General features: G+C 33.3%; 1 pseudogene; it reads left to right on the forward strand.

The window, feature by feature from the left end:
* Nucleotides 1-9,903: 9,903 nt before the first annotated feature.
* Nucleotides 9,904-11,380, forward strand: LOC149217306 (clavaminate synthase-like protein At3g21360; annotated as a pseudogene).
* Nucleotides 11,381-11,775: the final 395 nt, after the last annotated feature.

The following is an 11,775-nucleotide window of genomic DNA, read 5'->3' on the forward strand; positions in this document are numbered from 1 at the left end:
GATACCAAGGTAAAAAGAGCTAAAATCCAAACTCTCAAAATTCAATATGAAACTCTCATAATGCATAATCATGAAATTATTTCTAGTTTCTTTCTATGTATAGATGATATTGTAAATTGCATGAAAAATCTGCGTGAAGATATAAGGGACACGACTTTAGTTGAGAAAAATATTAAGATCTCTAACTCATAAATTCGATTCAAAAGTATCTGGCATTGAGGAAAAGTAGGATCTGGGGATTCTTACTGTTGTTCAAATTCATTGGATCTTCACTATTTTTGAAACGAGGAAAGGAGGTGCCTCATAAGTCAGAGAAGTCGCATTTAAAGCATATACAAAAGGAAAAGAAAAGGAAGAACGCAAGGAATCTCTATACATATTAGAAGAAGATGAGGTGAACTTTGTAAAGAAATTTCAACTGGGCACTGAAAGATTCAAAGGTAAGCTTCCCTTCAATTTTTTTGCTTGTGGTAGAGTTGGTCATTATGCTGCTAAATGTCCTGAACCATGACAAAGGGAAGGATACTGCAAAAGCTAATAGGAGACGGTTTGACAATAGAAGAAGTTATTATACTCATGAAGATAGTGATGGCTTGTGAAATAGTGAAGAAGGTGAATCTGATCAAGATCTTAAAGTACTCATGGCTTTTGAGAAAAATACTAATGAGTCTAATGATAATTTGTGGATTCTTTAGAGGAAAAAAATTTCTCTGAACAAAATTACTCAACTCAAAATTTGCTGGAATAAAAAAAAGTAGCCATAGATACTTTGAAGCATTAATTCATAGAAAAGGAAAAGCATAATGAAAAGTTAGAACATGAAATAGTAAGTCTAAGAAAGCACTTGAGAAAGTAAAAATTATGAATCTTGGATTTTCTAAAGGATTTGAAACCTTAGATGAAATTATCAAGGTACAAAACTCTCCTCTTATGAAGACAAGTCTTGGATACACTGGAGAAACATCTCAAACAAAAAAGTATCCAAACACCACCGGAAACTATCTAAATGTAGCCAAAACCAGTCAGCAAAGCTTTAGTAATACAGCAAAAATCAGACAACAAAGCTTCAATAATGCAACAAAAACCATTCAGGAAAGCTTCAGTCCTCAGAAAACGAATAAAGGAATTCCACAAGTAAATCATGTCCACCCCAATCCAAGGATGAACAATAACAGAAGTACCAATCAAAAGGTAAACAACACTAGAAGATTCTATGATCATAGAAAGTTCTTCTTTAATGGACAATGTTTCTCATGTCATAATTTTGGTCATAAGGTTGCTCAATGTGTTTCATACAAAACTATCATGACTAGAGAAGCAAGAAACCAAAGGAATGGGATAGGAGTTAAGAAGAAAACTTATAATATCCTCTCACCTCTTATAAATGAAATTTAATGTTCATTTTTCAATAAATTTGGACATGAAGAATCTGAATGCGGGAGAAAATTACAGCCAACATCTCAAAAGGAGAAAACATCAACAAGTTCTAAAGTATGGAAAAGGAAGGAGTTATAGTCTGAAAGTTGTGGCATATCATTGTTTGCAGAAGGACAAGAAAATAAATGGTACATTGATAGCGGATGCTCTAAACACATGATAGGTGATAAAGATGGACTTATTTTATACCATTCTTTAAATAAAGAAAAGAATGTCACTTTTGGAAATGACTCACCTGTTGTCATTAAGGGTAAAGGTTCTATTTTTATAAAAGAAAAAGTTAAAGATGGTAATTTTATGTATGTAGATGGATTAAAGCATAACATGTTTAGTGTTAGCCAATTGTCTGATCAAGGAAATGAGGTAGTATTCCAATGACAAGAATGTGTGGTTTGTGAACTTGACACGGGAAAGACCATAATAAAAAGAACAAGAACCCTGAGAAATTTGTATATATTGAAAGGTCACTAAGAAAAATGTTACCTAGGCAAGGCAGAAGAAAATTGGTTATGGCACAGAAGGTTGGGACATCTAAGCTTCTTTCAAATAAGAAAATCAAGCACGCTCAAAGTTGTTCATGATCTACCCTACATCACCATACTAGAAATTACCATATGTAAGTCACATCAATTCGGTAAGAAAACCAGAGTTTAATTCAATGCCAAAGAAGGATCAGTAAGTAAGCCTCTTGAACTTATACATACTTATTTGTGTGGACTAGTATGGAAAAAGTCACCCTGTGGAGAAAAATACTATATCTTATTCATTGATGACTTTTCTACAATGTGTTGGATCAGTTTATTGAAACACAAAGATGAAGCATTTGATAAATTTAAATTCTTCAAGGCATTAGTTGAAAATGAATTAGATATAAAAATCAAATGTCTCAAATCTGACCGAGGAGGAGAATACATACCAGATGAATTCTTTGATTTCTATGAACACCATGGCATAAAAAGACAATTTTATGTAGCTAAAACTCCTCAACAAAATTGTGTGGCAGAAAGAATGAATAGAATTGTTCAAAAAATGGCTTGTGCTATGTTTGATCAATCTAGAACTCGTGACACCTTCTGGGGTAAAGCTACATGTACTTCAGTAAATATTCTCAACAAGGCTCATGTTCATGTGAATGGTGATAAAAATTCGTATGAAGTTTGGTATGGTAAGCCTTCCACTGTAAAGCATTTCAGATTTCTTGGAAGCAAATGTTTCATCAAAAGTAACAATGAAAAACTTGGTAAGTTTGAAGCTAGATCATATGAAGGAATACTTCTTGGTTACTCATCTAGAAGCAAAGGATACAAATGTTACAATAAGAAACTTCTGAAAATTGTTGAGTGCATTGATGTTGTGATTGATGAAGTAGGCACGGGGCACTAAAAGGTAATATCAACAAATAAGGATGATGATGAATGTTTTCCTACATCAAATTGCAATGATATAGAAGAATAAACTAATTAAGCAACAGAAAAAGATACATTAGATAAAGAAAAAACTCCATCCAGGTATGTTTAAAAGAATCATCGAGAAACTCAAATTCTAGGAGAAAAGGAATCTTGGTTACAAACAAGAAGAACCCTTGTAGGATCTTCTAGTTATCTAGCTTTGATATCCACCATTGAACCACAAAATGTAAATCAAGCTAGTAAAGATGAATGTTGAGTTAAGGCCATGAATGAAGAACTTGATCAAATTGAAAATAATGATACTTGGGAATTGGTTCCAAGGCCTCATGACAAAAATGTTATTGGGACAAAATGGATATTCAAAAATAAGTTGAATGAAAATGGAGAGGTCATTAGAAACAAAGCTAGACTTGTTTGTAAAGGGTATGCTCAACAAGAAGGAATAGACTTTGAAGAAACATTTGCACCAGTAGCCAGACTTGAAACCATCTGAATGTTTTTTGCATTTTCAAGTTTTCAAAATTTCAAAGTTTATCAAATGGATGTAAAATCTGCTTGCCTTAATGGAGATCTAGAAGAAGAAGTATATATTGAACAACCAGAAGGATTCACTTTGGGGAATGATGAAAACCTTATATGAAAACTCAAAAATTATTTACATGGACTAAAACAAGCTCTGCGGGCATGGTATTATCGCCTTGACAAATATCTTGAAGAACAAGTTTTTACAAAAGGATCTACAGACAACAACTTGTACACAAAAATTGAGGGTGATAAACTACTAATTATTGTTTCTTATGTTGATTATATCATCTTTGGCAGTAATGAAGAATCTATGAGTGAAAAAATTTCTTCTATTATGCAGCAAGAATTTGAAATGTCTTTACTTGGGGAACTAACCTAATTTCTTGGTCTATAAGTGCAACAAGCAAAAGATGGCATCTTTCTCTCACAGACAAAATGTCTCAAGAAAATTTTGAAGAAGTATGGGATGGAAGATTGCAAACATGTATGTACTCCCATGATGATAGGATGTAGCCTCAGTTCTAATGATGATCCTCGAATAGTAAACCAAATAGAGTACAGGTTTATGATTGGAAATCCGCTTTATCTAACAGGTACCAGACCAAATATCATGCATAAAATTGGGATTTTTGGACGTTTCTAAGCCAATCCAAAGGAATAACATATTGAGGAAGTAAAGAGAATATTCAAATATCTCCAAGGAACCCAATATTTTGGTATATGGTATCCTAAATATGTAGATATTATGCTTCATGCATACACAGATGTGGATTGGGCTGTGGAAATGTTGATGATCAGAAAAGCACTAGTGGAGGTGAATTTTACATGGGGCCTCGATTGGTATCTTGGTTCAACAAGAAACAAAGTTACATTGCCTTATCTACAACGAAAGTAGAATATGCAGTTGTTTCATCTTGTTGCACACAACTTCTCTGGATGATGCAAACATTACAGGATATACAAATAAAATGTTCTCCACCCATATCCATCCTATGTGATAATACAAGTGCTATTAGTATTTCGAAAAATCATGGTATGCACTCCAAGACCAAGCATATTACTATTAAGTATCACTTTCTACAAGAACAAGTGCTTGATCAAAAGGTTAAATTGGAGTATGCTCCATCCAAAGAACAAGTCGTTGATATATTTTCTAAACCCCTTCCCAAAGAAGCATTTGAATATCTTAGACAGAATCTAGATACTACCTCATTTTGTTGTTAATTCAGTCTACTCAGTCTACAGGTGAAAATTTAGAAGGTTGCTTGGCTATACGAGGGTTTCATGAGGCAAAGTCGCGTATATACGCGAGTTTCTTTGTAGACTATTTTGTATGTTTTTCTCTAATAGAAAAACAGTGGGACAGAATCAAGATTAGCCTTTGACATGCTTCTGACAGTTATGATTTGATTTATCTTAGTCTGTTGTTGATGGGTATAGTCTGCTGATAAGGTATTAAGTTATCTTTTTTCTCATTGATATTTATCTGATTGATGAAGATACTTTGATGAATGAGTTGTTGAAAATAAATTGGTAGCACAGGTTCAGGGGGAGCATCAGCCTTGCAGAATATAATGCATTGTTGGAATTATGGTTGTTGAATTATGCTACTTTTAATATCTTTTGGTCTCAGTTATTAATGTCATATATGTCATTTAATCTAAAAGTAATGTAAAGACATATGATGTAATAATTGTCATATTCGGTCATATATGGACTTTTGAGATCATGTCAAATATGTAATCCCACTTGGTTGGGTGGTTATGTCAAAAATGTAATCCCACTTGGTTGGGTGGTTGAGTCAAATATGTATCCCCACTTAGTTGGGTGATTATGTCAAAAATGTAATCCCACTTGGTTGGGTGGTTGAGTCAAATATGTATCCCCACTTAGTTGGGTGATTGATGTAAGAATGAGTCCTTGGTGATAGGAAGGTCATACTCAGTTGAGTCATAGAATCATGTACTTCATTTTACATTCATCGGAGATTTCAGCATGTGCTTATGGGTAGCAAGATCAGATAATTTAGCATGTACTCAAAGGGAGCATGGTCAACATTCATATTCAATAGTTCAGATATGGAAGTCTTCATTCAAAATTGTTCATCCCTTTTCCCTTTATGTCAAAGGGGGAGAGTAGCTTGGTTTCTAGGTTGGTGTTTGGAGAGTAGCTTGATGTTTTGAAAAGATTGGTGCTCAGCTTGATTTCATTTACACGTTGTGGTGATCAAACACCAAAGTGGTTTCCATCAAGTCCAAAGGGGGGATATTGTTGGCATTATGATGCATGTGTTGTCCTTTATGGAAACTCACTTGTAACAAAACAAGTATATGGTAAGTAGATGAATCCATAGGTCAATTCAGAGGTGATAGAATGATGGAACAGAATACCAGAATGATGGGTCAAAGGTTTAAATATCAAAATCAGAAGTTTGATATGGGGATATTGTTGGCAACCTACTTGATGAGTTGTCCTTGATGACAACCTATTTGATGAATTGAATCATACTTGATAAGTTGTCTCCTGATGAAAATCTACTTGCTAAAGGTATAAACAAGATGCATTTACAGGTGTGATATAATGCATGGTAGTTCAGAGAAATAATAATGTTGGAAGTTCAAGAACTATATGCGGGTTCTATTAAGCCGAATCATATATACATGAAAGTATAGTAAAGAAAAGTAGCGTATGGTTTTTGCACCATGGTATTCTAAATTTCGGGGTTCCTTACCATGGCATTGGCCCATAGTAATGAGTGCGACAACGGATATTGATCCCATCAAAGGTTACCATCGACACTAGTGTAGTTTTGACCCATGGTATTGGATAAGGGTTAAAATATATAAAGAGGTGAAGATCAGAGTGCTAAGTGTGCAAGTGAAAGGAATTTTTATGAATACTTCAATTTGAAGAACCATGCTCTCTTAATTTTTTTCCAACTTGATGAATGTCGGTCAATTGTATCCAATTAACGATGAGATTTCTTATTGTTTCTTTCATGTCCCTAAAAAAGTAGAGTAGTTGAAAATTCCCCCAATTTGTGGTCTACCATACGATCTATTGGTTTGGTATTCAAGTATCCATATATGGTACAAAGATTGATGATCTATTATGTTGTACTTATAATCAGGATTCTGGAGATTACGTAATGCTTACTCTTAAGCTGTTAGTTTAAATCACAAGTATCTAACATATTCTTACCTAAATATTTAAAACAAAAACGAAGTGGTGACTACATTGTATGGGCCATAATTGTCACATAGATATGAAATAACTATGCACCAATGAATACAATGATCGATCAGGATCATGAGACCTGAAATGAATTTTCATTGTATGATCTACTAATGGATTAACTAGATCTTAGTACTAACGCATGTTTTTATCATCGAAAATTTTAGGGGCGAATGTTCGCCCTTAGGCGAAATTAAGGGGTTTTAAATTTTTAGTGGGCGAATATTTTGTATCATAGTACATTTTTACAAATAGCCTCAAATGGCCCACCTTATTTTAAGGGATAGGGTAAAAAAGGTAAATTTAGCCCTTGAACTTAGGAGTTACAACCTTCCATTCACCCTAATTTTCAAGAATAAGTTTTATTTAAGTGAATCCTATGGGCCAAATACCTTATTTATAAAAGAGGTATGGTAAATTAATAAAAATATAAATAAATGAGAGGTATGGTAAATAAATAAAACATTTTTTATATTTACTCCATAAGTCACCTTATATACATGCAATGGTGTAAACAAATAAAAATATAAATAAAGTGGAGGTATGGTAAATAAATAAAACCTCTTTTAATACTTACTCAAAAGGTATGGTAAATAAATATAAATATAAATAAACTAGATGTATGGTAAATAAATAAAACCTCTTTTTATATTTAGTCCATAACACTCTTTCTATTTATGAAGGCTCAAAAAATAGGTTCTATTTAAGTGAATCCTATGGGCCAAATACCATATTTGTAAAAGAGGTATGGTAAATTAATAAAAATATAAATAAACGAGAGGTATGGTAAACAAACAAAACATTTTTTTTATATTTACTCCATAAGTCACCTTATATTTACAAACACTCAAAAAATGCGTTATATTTAGGTGAAACCTATGGGCAAAATACTATGGGCCAAACACCATGGGCTAGATTATTATTAATACTATGCAAACAAACATTATTAACCCTAATATTAGTATTAAAAAAAATGGCACATGGTATTGACCCATGGTATTCACGTGGAATGTAGCCTATTTAAAAATAGCATAGAGTGAAAAAATATTTGATCCCTCTTGGGGCTTGGTGGATCAAGAGTAAAAATGGATGTTGTAATTTAATGTATGTTAAACATTTTAATTTGGTTAATGTTAGTGTGTTCCAAAGCATGTTAAGGTGTGCACACACTAGTGGAACTTTATCTAAAGGGAATTTGCTAGATAATAAACCTAATAGAGATGAATCATGTGTTGACTCATAGGAAAACTATATTCTTATTACTTGAGGTAAATGATACACACTAATTACTTCTTAACAAATTGACTAACTCTAACCACTATGGCCTTGGACACATAATGAAAAGGACTCCATGACAATGGTCTTAAATCGTTATCTTTTGACAAAAAATATAGTAATAGGTACATAGTGTCATAAAAAACTCATTAGAATGATCAATGATGACAAACATTTTTTGACCGTCACCAAAAGTAACAAAAAAGAGCATTGGTGAGGGTCAATAAAATATCGTTACTAGAAGTGTCACCAAAGAGAGAATTAGTGATGGGCTTTTTACGACCCTCACCAAAAGTGTCACCAAAGAGAGAATTAGTGACAGGCCTTTAACGACCCTCACCAAAAGTATCATTGAAAATGGCTTTGGTGACAAACCTTAAAGGACCATCACTATATACACCTACAACAATGCTCTTTTAAGGACTGTCACCATATGCGACATTGGTGATGGACCTTAAAGGTCCATCATAGGCATGACCCTCACCAATGACCTTTTTTATTGTAGTGTTAGGTTAGCACAGTTTTACATACAATGGAGTGGTGTTACATCACGGGTACAAATTAGTATCATCAGTGTGTGTGTGTGTGTTCATATCCCTCTTTCAAATAATATATAGAACTAAAATACATATGACTATTAAAAGTTCAGAAGTTTGTAATATAAAATTTTGAATTTTTTTACCAAGATACATCTATCTTAATTCTATATTTGAATTGATCAAGTATCCAAATGGATCAAATTATCAACAATGTTGAAGCTAATCCCTCAATATAAATTTCTACATTAAGAGAACCATCCAACAATAGAGTGCAACATATCCTTTCCTCTTAGATTAGTATTCTTTTCATAGAAGTTTTCATCATTGCCACTTGTATTTCCATGCAAAATTAAGATAATTTTTAGCCTCAAATTCTTTGTTATCGATCCAGCCATATGTAAAAAAATCTATCCATGTGCTCATGAAATTGATTTCCTATTTTATTTAAAAATACTATTTTCTCTCACTCATGACAAGTTTCCTAAATTTTTTCTTTTTTATCCGTAGATCTCCTTTTAATTTTCATATTTTGGTCTTCATTAGTTTATTTAACTTAAGTTAACTATCTAGGTGTCAATTCATATCTCTGACTTCCCCTTCTTTTTCTCTAAATTCAATTTTGTTTGAGATTCTATTTTCGTGCCTCCTCCACCATGGAGACTTCTATTAAAAATATTTTTTATAATTAATTAATTAATTTATACTAATTATGTCATAAGACATTCCCCTCTAAAAAAAATCCCTCCCATGCCACATGTGTGGTTTTACACCATTGATTTTGGTGTTAGACAATTGAGATAACCTCAACCATTTAATTGAAGATTGGTATTACAATTACAATTCAGAATGGATAATCAAATCTAAATCATTGAAATAATCGAATAACAAAATCTACTGTAGCAAACCAGAGCCCCTCCTTGGCATTTATCCTATGTTGTAAAATTCCTCTGCAGCTCATACCCTGTAGCACACCATCCAATAACTGAGCGTAGTTGGGGAAATTAGCAGTGATCCTCTTCCTTGCCAACATTGTTATCCTTCAAATTATTTAGAATTAATGCAAACTTCTTGGTAGAAAATTCAGAAAGGATGAAATAAATCAGAATCTTCTTCTCCACTACGCATAGAGAAAGCGGTGATCAATCTTTTGTTGATGTTATTTTATCATTGTTTTTGCAAGGAGAGGATAATCACGATGAGGAAGATGAGGAGGATATAATCGACAATTTCCTCCTTCCCTTCAGATTGTTGTGAGATTTTTGTTTGACAGATTCTGTCAAAATCCTTTCTGTAGTCAAATATCATCTGCAGTGAGCTTTATGGAGAAATAAATGAAGAAGTTCCAGGATATATTCCTTTGAATTAATTCATGCACAGTGAGTTTGATGCAGACAAAATAGGGCAAGAACAACGCAAACATCTTTAGAGGATTCCCTCTCAGATCAGTCGCTGATTTAAGTTCATTTGTGGAAGCATTTGGATGGGAAGAGAAACCGTATATGGGCTTTGATCCCAGATTTAAGTTGGGGAACGGATTCTACACATCCAACGAAGATCGCTTGCACAAGAAGATAGAGTTCCAACATGAAATGGCCCTGGTAAGTTATGGGTTAATATTTCATTTTTAATTTATTATTATTGTTATTGTTTACTTTTTATTTATTTTTTTGGATGGTATTGATTATCTGTAATACTTGTGTTATTTTAATTTTTAGATGAAAACGTGGCCATCGAAGTTATTTTTCTTTTGTGAGACTGCACCTCCAGAGGGTGGACAGACTTCCATAGTTCTCAGCCAAAGCATTCTGCAGCGAATGGAAGACAGGATGCCTAAATTTTTAAGGAGATTGAAGAAGCTAGGGTTAATGTTTAAAATAACTACTCCAGCCCAAAATACAAGGGCTTCCTTCATAGCCAAAAATTGGTAGACTGCTCTAGGAACGATCAAACCAAGTGAAGCAATGTCAGTGGAATCACTGAATTAGATTTTGGGAATATTTTAGAATTGAATGTATAGAATTAAATTTTAAGAATATTTTAAAATTTGATTTCACTCAAGTCCATCGACATTGTGGAATGGGTAAATTAATTTTTTAGAATTTTTTAAAATTTAATGAATAGAATTAGATTTTGAAAATATTTTAACATTTGATGAATTATTCACTTTCTAACGTCACTTAGGTCTGTCCAATTCTAAAATATTCTTAAAATATATAAAAACAATAACCATAACTTTATAAAACTACTATTAAATACAATATACTCATAATTTCTATAACCATGAGCTTACAATTTTGTTAATCTAGAGGCAGATGGGCATGTTTTAGTGATGCATTGTTTACATTCATAAGACTATTACAAATAGCTAAACAAAATTCAGAATTCATGGTTTGACATGTGAATGAACGATGAGCAGAGCTGCAGAAGTGATGGGTTGTTCAAGTTTCGAATGCAACGAAGATGGATCAGCAGAGTTCGTGTTCGGCCCCCTCGAGGTTATTAGAACATTTGAGGGATACAGAGGGAGGAAAGTCTGGTTTAATACCATAGGCGGCTATGGCGAAAGAAGCAAAAACCAGTGGCTAGGTTTGGGAGATGGAAGTGATATCCCTGGTGAAGCAGTGGAGGCATTGAAGGGCATACTGGATGAGGAGTGTGTAGATTTCACGTGGCAGGAAGGAGATGTGTTGTTGTTGGACAACCTAGCTGTTCAGCATGGAAGAAGGCCCTCAAAGCCCCCACGTCGTGTCCTTGTCGCCATGTGCAAATAGAATATATTCTGCATCTTCCAATCAATGTATTCCTTGGCAATCAATAACTACCTTCCATGCTACATTGATTCATAGATATTTTGGACCGTCCATTGTGATAATAAGGTTAGGATGTGTCTGACCATCCAGGGAAAACTATCAGATCTGATGCGTAATGTCATGTTGTTGATGAATATTTATGGAGAAGAAACAGTGTGTACTTTGAATTCTCCATGTGTATCTTATTTTGTGTTGAATGGTCCTTCTATATTTTAGTGTGTGGAGAGCCATATTTTATGTGTTTTATAAGTTTTTGGAGTGATTTTTGGGTATATTTTTTTGTTTAATTTGCCCAAAATTTTGTGAGGATTTGTTGGAATCACAAGTTTGAGTTTTGAACGTTTGATAATTTCAGTGATCCAAAGGTTTTCAAGGGTTTCTTCTGAATTAGGATATGTAGTCAAAAACTCATTATAAACAATAAATATTAAGTTAATTAGCAGGGTTCCAACAAAAAAAACTCCAAAACATATAATAATTAACAATGCTTTTGAGGAAATAAAAAAGGTGTACTTTCTTGTTTTAACATTGATGATTAAGAGGGAA

This window comes from Pinus tabuliformis, chromosome 1_1, assembly GCF_031772625.1.
Source record: "Pinus tabuliformis cultivar Carrire ecotype Pingquan chromosome 1_1, CPIR1, whole genome shotgun sequence".
In the NCBI taxonomy this organism is placed as follows: domain Eukaryota; kingdom Viridiplantae; phylum Streptophyta; class Pinopsida; order Pinales; family Pinaceae; genus Pinus; species Pinus tabuliformis.